Genomic DNA, 11,366 nt, shown 5'->3' on the forward strand with positions numbered 1-11,366 from the left:
GGAATATCTGGCACTGAGGACATATGTGGCACTGGGAGCACAGCCCTAGCAACAAGCACTACCCCCTAGCAATGAGCATGACACCCAGTGCATGAAACCCCTGGCAACGAGCATGACACCGAGTGCATGAAACACCTGGCAACGAGCATGACACCCTGAGCATGAAAACCCCTGGCACTGTGCATGGAACCAAGAGCATGAAACCCCTGGCAACGAGCAGGTAATTTAAAAGTAATTAGAAGCCTTAATGTAGGACTTAATGTGTAATGGGCATTACGGTGTGTGGCATAATGTATCACGGACATTGCGGTGTGTGTCAGAATGTGTCACAGGCATTACGGTGTGTGGCAAACTATATCACGGGCATTGTGGTATGTGGTATAATGTCTCAGGGGCATTGCAGTGTGGCATAGGGTATAACGGGCATTGCGGTATGTGTCACAGGCATTACGGTGTATGGTATACTAGATCACGGGCATTGTGGTATGTGGTATACTGTCTCAGGGTCATTGCAGTGTGTGGCATAATGTATAATGGGCATTGCGGTGTGTGGCATAATGTGTCAGGCATTACGGTGTCTGTATACTATATCACGGGCATTGTGGTATGTGGTATAATGTCTTAGGGTCATTGCAGTGTGGCATAATGTATAACGGGCATTGCGGTGTGTGTCATAATGTATCACGGACATTGCGGTGTGTGGTATACTATATCATGGGCATTGTGGTATGTGGTATAATGTCTCAGGTTAATTGCAGTGTGTGTCATAATGTATCACGGACATTGCGGTGTGTGTCATAATGTATCACGGACATTGCGGTGTGTGGTATACTATATCATGGGCATTGTGGTATGTGCTATAATGTATCAGGGGCATTGCAGTGTGTAGCATAATGTATAACGGGCATTGCGATTCCTGTCATAATGTGTCACAGACATTACGGTGTGTGGCATAATGTGTCGGGGGCATTACGGTGTGTGCATATTGTGTCATGTGCATTATTGTGTGTGGCATAATGTCTGAGGGCCTTTGCAGTATGTGGCATAATGTATACTGGGCATTACTGTAAGGAGGAAAAATGACAAATAATGGAAGGGGCATGAATCAGGATTATTTTTCTTTCCTGTGGTGGCTAACGTCTGGGCGTGCAGGTTGCAAAACTGGGGTATAAGGTAGTCTATTCCTGCAATGCCACGCCTCTTTATGCGAAGCCGCGCCCATTTAAACAAAACCACGCCCCTTTTTAGGCGCCACGCGCCTTCGGCGCGCACATGTTTGTCCCTTTCCTAGTGCCAATTATGGGGGGGGGGGGGCGCCGAAGAATTTTTTGGCTTGGGGGAGAAAAATTTCTAGTTACGCCACTGGCTCAGGGGTTTAATCAGCTACATTGGAGGCCATACTGTGATGGAGATTCTGTGCCAGCAAGTTTCCATAATGGATCTGATGGAAGTGTCTAATGACGCAGAAAGTCCTTGCACAGTCAGATGCACGCCTGTATCAGATACACGCCTCTACGCCGGGGACAGGCGCCTCTACGCCGGGGACAGGCGCCTCTACGCCGGGGACAGGCGCCTCTACGCCGGGGACAGGCCTGTTACTAGCAATAGTATAAAGTCATAATCATGACTGCAGCAAAAGAGGTTCTGCATCAGCACCAAAGTACCTCTCAGGACTATAGTCATCAGCAAAGCAAATAGCTATTTCCACCTGACTGTACCCTGCTGCATGTGGGTATGTGTGGCACTATGGCATCTTCCTTATGAGTAGATAATGCTATGTAACCCAGGGAGGATAATGGTATATCATGCGGATCTATGCAGCCACAATTATGCTTGCACCTACAGTAAGTGTGAGTGTGTTATATGCACAATATATGATAGTGAGCAACAAAGGGCAGGTACAGTACAGAGCAAGTATTGCAGCACTTGTCACGTGATGGGTGGGGCTCAGTTTAGCTGCCCAGATGCCCACAGTACTGCCCCAACGCCGCCGGGTGCTGTTATTACACATTACATCTCCAGAGCTGTGTAACACATGAATATGGGTCACACAAATAGTAGTATGGGAAACACTCACATTATTACATAGAAGATCCAAATACCACACCAGCCACTGACTGACATGTCTCTCTTTTATTGTAGAAACACCACATACATACATATCTATTTGCATTTCTCTGTGTGTGTGTGTGTGTGTATATATATATATATATATATATTTTTTTTTTTTATAAATATAATTTGAGATACATAATTTGAGATAGCTTAGGCGACATGAGAAAAATGAAATTAGAAACATGACTTGAAAAAACCCGAAATTAGAAACATGACTTGAAAAAATCCGAAATTAGAAACAGGACTTGAAAAAACCCGAAATTAGAAACATGACTTGAAAAAATCCGAAATTAGAAACAGGACTTGAAAAAACCCGAAATTAGAAACAGGACTTGAAAAAACCCGAAATTAGAAACAGGACTTTAAAAAAACAAAAAACAAAATTAGATACACAACTTGAAAAAACTGAAATTGGATACATGACATGAAAATACCCATGACATTTGAAAAATGAAATTAGATACATGGTTGAAAAAAAAAAAAGAGAGACATTAGATACAGGACTAGAGATGTGTGACTTTCATGGTTGTTTCTCGCCTCTATATTTCCACCCTAGGCATCCCATCAGGCTCTGCCAGCATCCAGCAGCCAGAAGAGGCGTGTTTCTTGTTAATCATCTCCCTAAAAAAGAAAACTACGATCTGTGAATGTAATAAAAAAAAAAACAACACAAAAACTTTTGCCATCTGCAAGTACAGAAGAAGCGTCTCACAAAGGACCCGATTCTTAGTCGACACAATATTAATATATATGCAAATGGTCAGTGTTTTATAGCTTTAAACTAAAAAGTTGCACAGCGCATGTGGCCAGAGTCATGGTACTGAGTGACACACGTGGTCTGAGTAATGTATTGGCCATGTATTGGGTACTCCTGGGTGGTGGCTATTCAGATGTCTTGGGAGTGTCGTGGCCATGTCCCAGGGATGGGCTGCCATGGCTAATAAGAAGGTAAGTTGGAGGGGAAGGGGGTTGGCTCTTTGCAGTGACTGAGGAGGCTGGAGTGATGGGACAGGGGGCTTGAGTTACGGATCAGGTTGGCAGAATAACAGGGGGCAGGAGGCTGGAAAGGCAGGGGGATGGAGTGACAAGGGGCAGGAAGCCGGAGAGACAAGAGGCAGGAAGCTGGAGTGACAAGGGGCAGGAAGCTGGAGAGACAAGGGGCAGGAAGCTGGAGAGACAAGGGGCAGGAAGCTGGAGTGACAAGGGGCAGGAAGCTGGAGTGACAAGGGGCAGGAAGCTAGAGATACAAGGGGCAGGAAGCTTGAGAGACAAGGGGCAGGAAGCTGGAGTGACAAGGGGCAGGAAGCTGGAGAGACAAGGGGCAGGAAGCTGGAGAGATAAGGGGCAGGAAGCTGGAGTGACAAGGGGCAGGAAGCTGGAGAGACAAGGGGCAGGAAGCTGGAGAGACAAGAGGCAGGAAGCTGGAGTGACAAGGGACAGGGCACTGGACAAACAAGGGGCAGGAAGCTGGAGTGACAAGGGACAGGAAGCTGGAGAGACAAGGGGCAGGAATCTGGAGTGACAAGGGGCAGGAAGCTGGAGTGACAAGGGGCAGAAAGCTGGAGAGACAAGGGGCAGGAAGCTGGAGAGACAAGGGGTAGGAAGCTGGAGAGACAAGGGGCAGGAATCTGGAGTGACAAGGGGCAGGAAGCTGGAGAGACAAGGGTCAGGAAGCTGGAGAGACAAGGGGCAGGAAGCTGGAGAGACAAGGGGTAGGAATCTGGAGTGACAAGGGGCAGGAAGCTGGAGTGACAAGGGGCAGGAAGCTGGAGAGACAAGGGTTAGGAAGCTGGAGAGACAAGGGGTAGGAAGCTGGAGAGACAAGGGGCAGGAATCTGGAGTGACAAGGGGCAGGAAGCTGGAGAGACAAGGGGCAGGAAGCTGGAGAGACAAGGGACAGGAAGCTGGAGAGACAAGGGGCAGGAATCTGGAGTGACAAGTGGCAGGAAGCTGGAGTGACAAGGGGCAGGAAGCTGCAGAGACAAGGGGCAGGAAGCTGGAGAGACGAGGGGTAGGAAGCTGGAGAGACAAGGGGCAGGAATCTGGAGTGACAAGGGGCAGGAAGCTGGAGAGACAAGGGGCAGGACGCTGGAGAGACAAGGGGCAGGAAGCTGGAGAGACAAGGGGCAGGAAGCTGGAGAGACATGAGATAGGAAAGATGGAGCTGGAGTATTTTGTTCATTTGTTTTCATTTGTATTTTCTTTAATAAAGTGGGAGATAATTTTATGTACAAATAACAGCATACACTTTTTTTTACTGTAAAACAGCCGACCAGCCATAGCCTCTTCTCCTAGCAAATTCCCTGGTCTCCCTGGTCTCTAATACCCTTAGTAAATATGAATGTTCCCAACACATAGCCGCTGTGCCGCCTTCCCTACATGGTCATCTCATTATTTCCCGATACGTAGCTATCTAGCGTCTGGGCCGTGTTAGTGGCCTCTGCTGGATACAGTTATCATAGTGAAGCCTTTTGGACCAATATCTGATGAAAGTGACCAGGGCTGATGATAGGGGTGTAATATGACAATGACGCCTCACAAGGAGGACACTGTACAGGGTGTAAGACTTCAGAAAGGAAATAAATTCCTCTAGTTCTCCAATTTACAGGACTTCATACATACAGAGCACAGTGCTGCTGCGGGAAATGATCTCCCCCTATAGGACATGGATATACACTGTAGGCGGAGCTTCTGTAGCCGCCCAGGTGCCGGTAGATATGGAGATAATGTTTCTATAGGACACATGTTTGTAAGACAAGAGACCTGACATCTATCCCAGCAACCAGAGCATGGAAGACGCACGTATTCCACAGTACCTGACAGCAACTTACCTGCGAGGGAAGACCATGCTGGTGACTGCCGTCACATGATCCACCAAGATCACAGCAGGAGAGCCCGTGCTCTCTTCCACCCAATGGCTGCACTCGGGGATAGTCTCAAGATGTTCTGGCTCTGGCTCCTCAACTTCCTGTCGATGTTCAGGCTTACACACCTATGGTAACAGGTAACCAGCGAGAAATGATAAAGACAATGGAGACACAAAACTATGTATTCAAAATATAAGAGGGGGGAAAAAAAGAGCTATAAATCACATGGATTGCACACCATTCAGGTACGGCGGCCGTCCACATAACATGATGGTGTCATCAGAGGGTTCTCTGTATTTTTGGGCAATAACTACAATGATCTTGTATAGTACGGTGGTCACTGGGATGCTTTCTGTATTGTATGTAGTTCACTGGGATGCTATCTGTATATTATATTATTTAATGTGATGGTGTCTGTATAGTATATCAATAACAGGTATGCACTCTATATAGGATGTGGTCACTGGGACGCTATCTGTATATTATATTATTTAATGGGATGGTGTCTGTATAGTATGTCAATATCAGGTATGCTCTCTGTATAGGATGTGGGCATTGGGATGGTCTCTGTAATGTATGGTGGCCTGTGACCTGGGAACCTGAGCCTGCACTGACAGTTTGCATTCTCTGAGCTTCCGTTCCAATTTTATTAATTGATTAAAAATAAGATTTTACTTACCGATAAATCTATTTCTCGTAGTCCGTAGTGGATGCTGGGACTCCGTAAGGACCATGGGGAATAGCGGCTCCGCAGGAGACAGGGCACAAGAATAAAAGCTTTAGGATCAGGTGGTGTGCACTGGCTCCTCCCCCTATGACCCTCCTCCAAGCCTCAGTTAGGATACTGTGCCCGGACGAGCGTACATAATAAGGAAGGATATTGAATCCCGGGTAAGACTCATACCAGCCACACCAATCACACCGTACAACTCGTGATCTGAACCCAGTTAACAGTATGATAAAACGAAAAGGAGCCTCTGAAAAGATGGCTCACAACAATAATAACCCGAATTTTTGTAACAATAACTATATACAAGTATTGCAGACAATCCGCACTTGGGATGGGCGCCCAGCATCCACTACGGACTACGAGAAATAGATTTATCGGTAAGTAAAATCTTATTTTCTCTGACGTCCTAGTGGATGCTGGGACTCCGTAAGGACCATGGGGATTATACCAAAGCTCCCAAACGGGCGGGAGAGTGCGGATGACTCTGCAGCACCGAATGAGAGAACTCCAGGTCCTCCTCAGCCAGGGTATCAAATTTGTAGAATTTAGCAAACGTGTTTGCCCCTGACCAAGTAGCTGCTCGGCAAAGTTGTAAAGCCGAGACCCCTCGGGCAGCCGCCCAAGATGAGCCCACCTTCCTAGTGGAATGGGCTTTTACCGATTTTGGCTGTGGCAGGCCTGCCACAGAATGTGCAAGCTGAATTGTACTACAAATCCAACGAGCAATCGTCTGCTTAGAAGCAGGAGCACCCAGCTTGTTGGGTGCATACAGGATAAACAGCGAGTCAGATTTTCTGACTCCAGCCGTCCTGGAAACATATATTTTCAGGGCCCTGACAACGTCAAGCAACTTGGAGTCCTCCAAGTCCCTAGTAGCCGCAGGTACCACAATAGGTTGGTTCATGTGAAATGCAGAAACCACCTTAGGTAGAAATTGAGGACGAGTCCTCAATTCTGCCCTGTCAGAATGAAAAATTAAGTAAGGGCTTTTATATGATAAAGCCGCCAATTCTGACACACGCCTGGCTGAAGCCAGGGCTAACAGCATCGTCACCTTCCATGTGAGATATTTTAAGTCCACAGTGGTGAGTGGTTCAAACCAATGTGACTTTAGGAAACTCAACACAACATTGAGATCCCAAGGTGCCACTGGAGGCACAAAAGGAGGCTGTATATGCAGTACCCCTTTTACAAATGTCTGAACTTCAGGCACTGAAGCCAGTTCTTTCTGGAAGAAAATCGACAGGGCCGAAATTTGAACCTTAATGGACCCTAATTTTAGGCCCATAGATAGTCCTGTTTGCAGGAAATGGAGGAAACGACCTAGTTGAAATTCCTATGTAGGGGCCTTCTTGGCCTCACACCACGCAACATATTTTCGCCAAATGCGGTGATAATGTTTTGCAGTTACGTCCTTCCTGGCCTTGACCAGGGTAGGGATGACTTCATCTGGAATGCCTTTTTCCCTCAGGATCCGGCGTTCAACCGCCATGCCGTCAAACGCAGCCGCGGTAAGTCTTGGAACAGACAAGGTCCCTGCTGGAGCAGGTCCTTTCTTAGAGGTAGAGGCCACGGGTCCTCCGTGAGCATCTCTTGAAGTTCCGGGTACCAAGTCCTTCTTGGCCAATCCGGAACCACGAGTATAGTTCTTACTCCTCTCCTTCTTATGATTCTCAGTACTTTTGGTATGAGAGGCAGAGGAGGGAACACATACACTGACTGGTACACCCACGGCGTTACCAGAGCGTCCACCGCTATTGCCTGAGGGTCCCTTGACCTGGCGCAATATCTGTCTAGTTTTTTGTTTAGACGGGACGCCATCATGTCCACCTTTGGTTCTTCCCAACGGTTTACTATCAGGTGGAAGACTTCTGGGTGAAGTCCCCACTCTCCCGGGTGGAGGTCGTGTCTGCTGAGGAAGTCTGCTTCCCAGTTGTCCACTCCCGGAATGAACACTGCTGACAGTGCTATCACATGATTTTCCGCCCAGCGAAGAATCCTTGCAGCTTCTGCCATTGCCCTCCTGCTTCTCGTGCCGCCCTGTCTGTTCACGTGGGCGACTGACGTGATGTTGTCCGATTGGATCAATACCGCCTGACCCTGAAGCAGGGGTTTCGCTTGACTTAGGGCATTGTAAATGGCCCTTAGTTCCAGAATGTTTATATGAAGAGACGTTTCCATGCTTGACCACAAGCCCTGGAAATTTCTTCCCTGTGTGACTGCTCCCCAGCCTCTCAGGCTTGCATCCGTGGTCACCAGGATCCAATCCTGAATGCCAAATCTGCGGCCCTCTAGTAGATGAGCACTCTGCAGCCACCACAGAAGAGACACCCTTGTCCTTGGCGACAGGGTTATCCGCTGATGCATCTGAAGATGCGATCCGGACCATTTGTCCAGTAGATCCCACTGAAAAGTTCTTGCATGGAATCTTCCGAATGGAATCGCTTCGTAAGAAGCCACCATTTTTCCCAGGACCCTCGTGCACTGATGCACTGACACCTGGCCTGGTTTTAGGAGGTTCCTGACTAGCTCGGATAACTCCCTGGCCTTCTCCTCCGGGAGAAACACCTTCTTCTGGACTGTGTCCAGAATCATTCCTAGGAACAGTAGACGTGTCGTTGGAATCAGCTGCGATTTTGGAATATTTAGGATCCACCCGTGCTGACGTAACACTACCTGAGATAGTGCTACTCCGACTTCTAACTGTTCCCTGGACCTTGCCCTTATCAGGAGATCGTCCAAGTAAGGGATAATTAAGATGCCTTTTCTTCGAAGAAGAATCATCATTTCGGCCATTACCTTGGTAAAGACCCGAGGTGCCGTGGACAACCCAAACGGCAGCGTCTGAAACTGATAATGACAGTTTTGTACTACAAACCTGAGGTACCCTTGGTGAGAAGGGTAGATTGGGATGTGGAGATAAGCATCTTTGATGTCCAGAGACACCATATAGTCCCCTTCTTCCAGGTTTGCTATCACCGCTCTGAGTGACTCCATCTTGAATTTGAACCTTTTTATGTAAGTGTTCAAGGATTTCAGATTTAAAATTGGTCTCACCGAGCCGTCCGGCTTCGGTACCACAAACAGCGTGGAATAATACCCCTTTCCCTGTTGTAGGAGGGGTACCTTGATTATCACCTGCTGGGAATACAGCTTGTGAATGGCTTCCAAAACTGCCTCCCTGTCGGAGGGAGACTTTGGTAGAGCAGACTTCAGGAACCGGCGAGGGGGAAACGCCTCGAATTCCAGTTTGTACCCCTGCGATACTACCTGTAGAATCCAGGGGTCCACTTGCGAGTGAGCCCACTGCGCGTTGAAATTCTTGAGACGGGCCCCCACCATGTCTGAGTCTGTTTGTAAAGCCCCAGCGTCATGCTGAAGACTTGGCAGAAGCAGGGGAGGGCTTCTGCTCCTGGGAAGCGGCTGCATGGTGCAGTCTTTTTCCTCTTCCTCTGCCCCGGGGCAGAAAGGAGTGGCCTTTAGCTCGCTTGTACTTATGGGAACGAAAGGACTGAGTTTGAAAAGACGGTGTCTTTTTCTGCTGATGTGAAGTGACCTGGGGTAAAAAGGTGGACTTTCCAGCCGTTGCCGTGGCCACCAGGTCCGATAGACCAGCCCCAAATAACTCCTCCCCTTTATACGGCAATACTTCCATATGTCGTTTGGAATCCGCATCCCCTGACCACTGTCGCGTCCATAACGCTCTTCTGGCAGAAATGGACATAGCACTTACTCTTGATGCCAGGGTGCAAATATCCCTCTGTGCATCACGCATATATAGTAATGCATCCTTCAAATGCTCTATAGTTAACAATATATTGTCCCTATCCAGGGTATCAATATTTTCAGTCAGGGAATCCGACCACGCGACTCCAGCACTGCACATCCAGGCTGAAGCGATTGCTTGTCGCAGTATAACACCAGTATGTGTGTATATACTTTTTAGGATATTTTCCAGCCTTCTATCAGCTGGTTCTTTGAGGGTGGCTGTATCAGGAGACGGTAACGCTACTTGTTTAGATAAACGTGTGAGCGCCTTATCTACCCTAGGGGGTGTTTCCCAACGCGTCCTAACCTCTGACGGGAAAGGATATAGTGCCAATAATTTATTAGAAATTAGCAGTTTTTTGTCGGGGGAAACCCACGCTTTATCACACACCTCATTTAATTCATCTGACTCAGGAAAAACTATTGGTAGTTTTTTCACACCCCACATAATACCCTTCTTTGTGGTACTGTAGTGTCAGAAATGTTCAATGCCTCCTTCATTGCCGTGATCATGTAACGTGTGGCCCTACTGGACATTACGTTTGTCTCCTCACCGTCGACACTAGACTCAGTATCTGTGTCTGGGTCTGTGTCGACCCACTGAGGTAACGGGCGTTTTAGGGCCCCTGACGGTGTCTGAGACGCCTGGACAGGCACTAATTGATTTGCCGGCTGTCTCATGTCGTCAACAGTTTTTTGCAAAGTGCTGACATTATCACTTAATTCTTTAAATACGATCATCCAGTCAGGTGTCGACTCCCTAGGGGGTGACATCACTAACCCAGGCAATTGCTCCGCCTCCACATCATTTTCCTCCTCATACATGTCGACACACACGTACCGACACACAGCACACACACCGGGAATGCTCTGATAGAGGACAGGACCCCACTAGCCCTTTGGAGAGACAGAGGGAGAGTCTGCCAGCACACACCAAGCGCTATATATATATATACACAGGGATAACCTTATATAAGTGTTATTCCCTTATAGCTGCTGTTTATATTATTTTTAGCTGCCAATAGTGCCCCCCCCTTCTCTTTTTTACCCTGATTCTGTAGCAGGTCTGCAGGGGAGAGTCAGGGAGCCGTCCTTCCAGCGGAGCTGTGAGGGAAAATGGCGCTTGTGTGCTGAGGAGATAGGCTCCGCCCCTTCACGACGTCCTTATCTCCCGCTCTTTTCTGTAAAAATGGCAGGGGTTAAAATACATCCATATAGCCCAGGAGCTATATGTGATGTATTCTTTTGCCAACCTAAGGTATTATCTGTTTATATTGCGTCTCAGGGCGCTCCCCCCCCAGCGCCCTGCACCCTCAGTGACCGGAGTGTGAAGTGTGCTGAGAGCAATGGCGCACAGCTGCGGTGCTGTGCGCTACCTTAGTCTGAAGACAGGACCGTCTTCTGCCGCCGATTTCACCGGACCTCTTCGCTCTTCTGGCTTTGTAAGGGGGCCGGCGGCGCGGCTCCGGGACCCATCCAGGCTGAACCTGTGATCGTCCCTCTGGAGCTAATGTCCAGTAGCCTAAGAAGCCCAATCCACTCTGCACGCAGGTGAGTTCGCTTCTTCTCCCCTTAGTCCCACGATGCAGTGAGCCTGTTGCCAGCAGGACTCACTGAAAATAAAAAACCTAAAATACACTTTTATTCTAAGCAGCTCAGGAGAGCCACCTAGCCTGCACCCTTCTCGTTCGGGCACAAAAATCTAACTGAGGCTTGGAGGAGGGTCATAGGGGGAGGAGCCAGTGCACACCACCTGATCCTAAAGCTTTTATTCTTGTGCCCTGTCTCCTGCGGAGCCGCTATTCCCCATGGTCCTTACGGAGTCCCAGCATCCACTAGGACGTCAGAGAAATAAATGTACATTTTATAGGGTTAAACACATTTAT

Source organism: Pseudophryne corroboree, chromosome 3, assembly GCF_028390025.1.
Source record: "Pseudophryne corroboree isolate aPseCor3 chromosome 3, aPseCor3.hap2, whole genome shotgun sequence".
Taxonomy (NCBI): Eukaryota; Metazoa; Chordata; class Amphibia; order Anura; family Myobatrachidae; genus Pseudophryne; species Pseudophryne corroboree.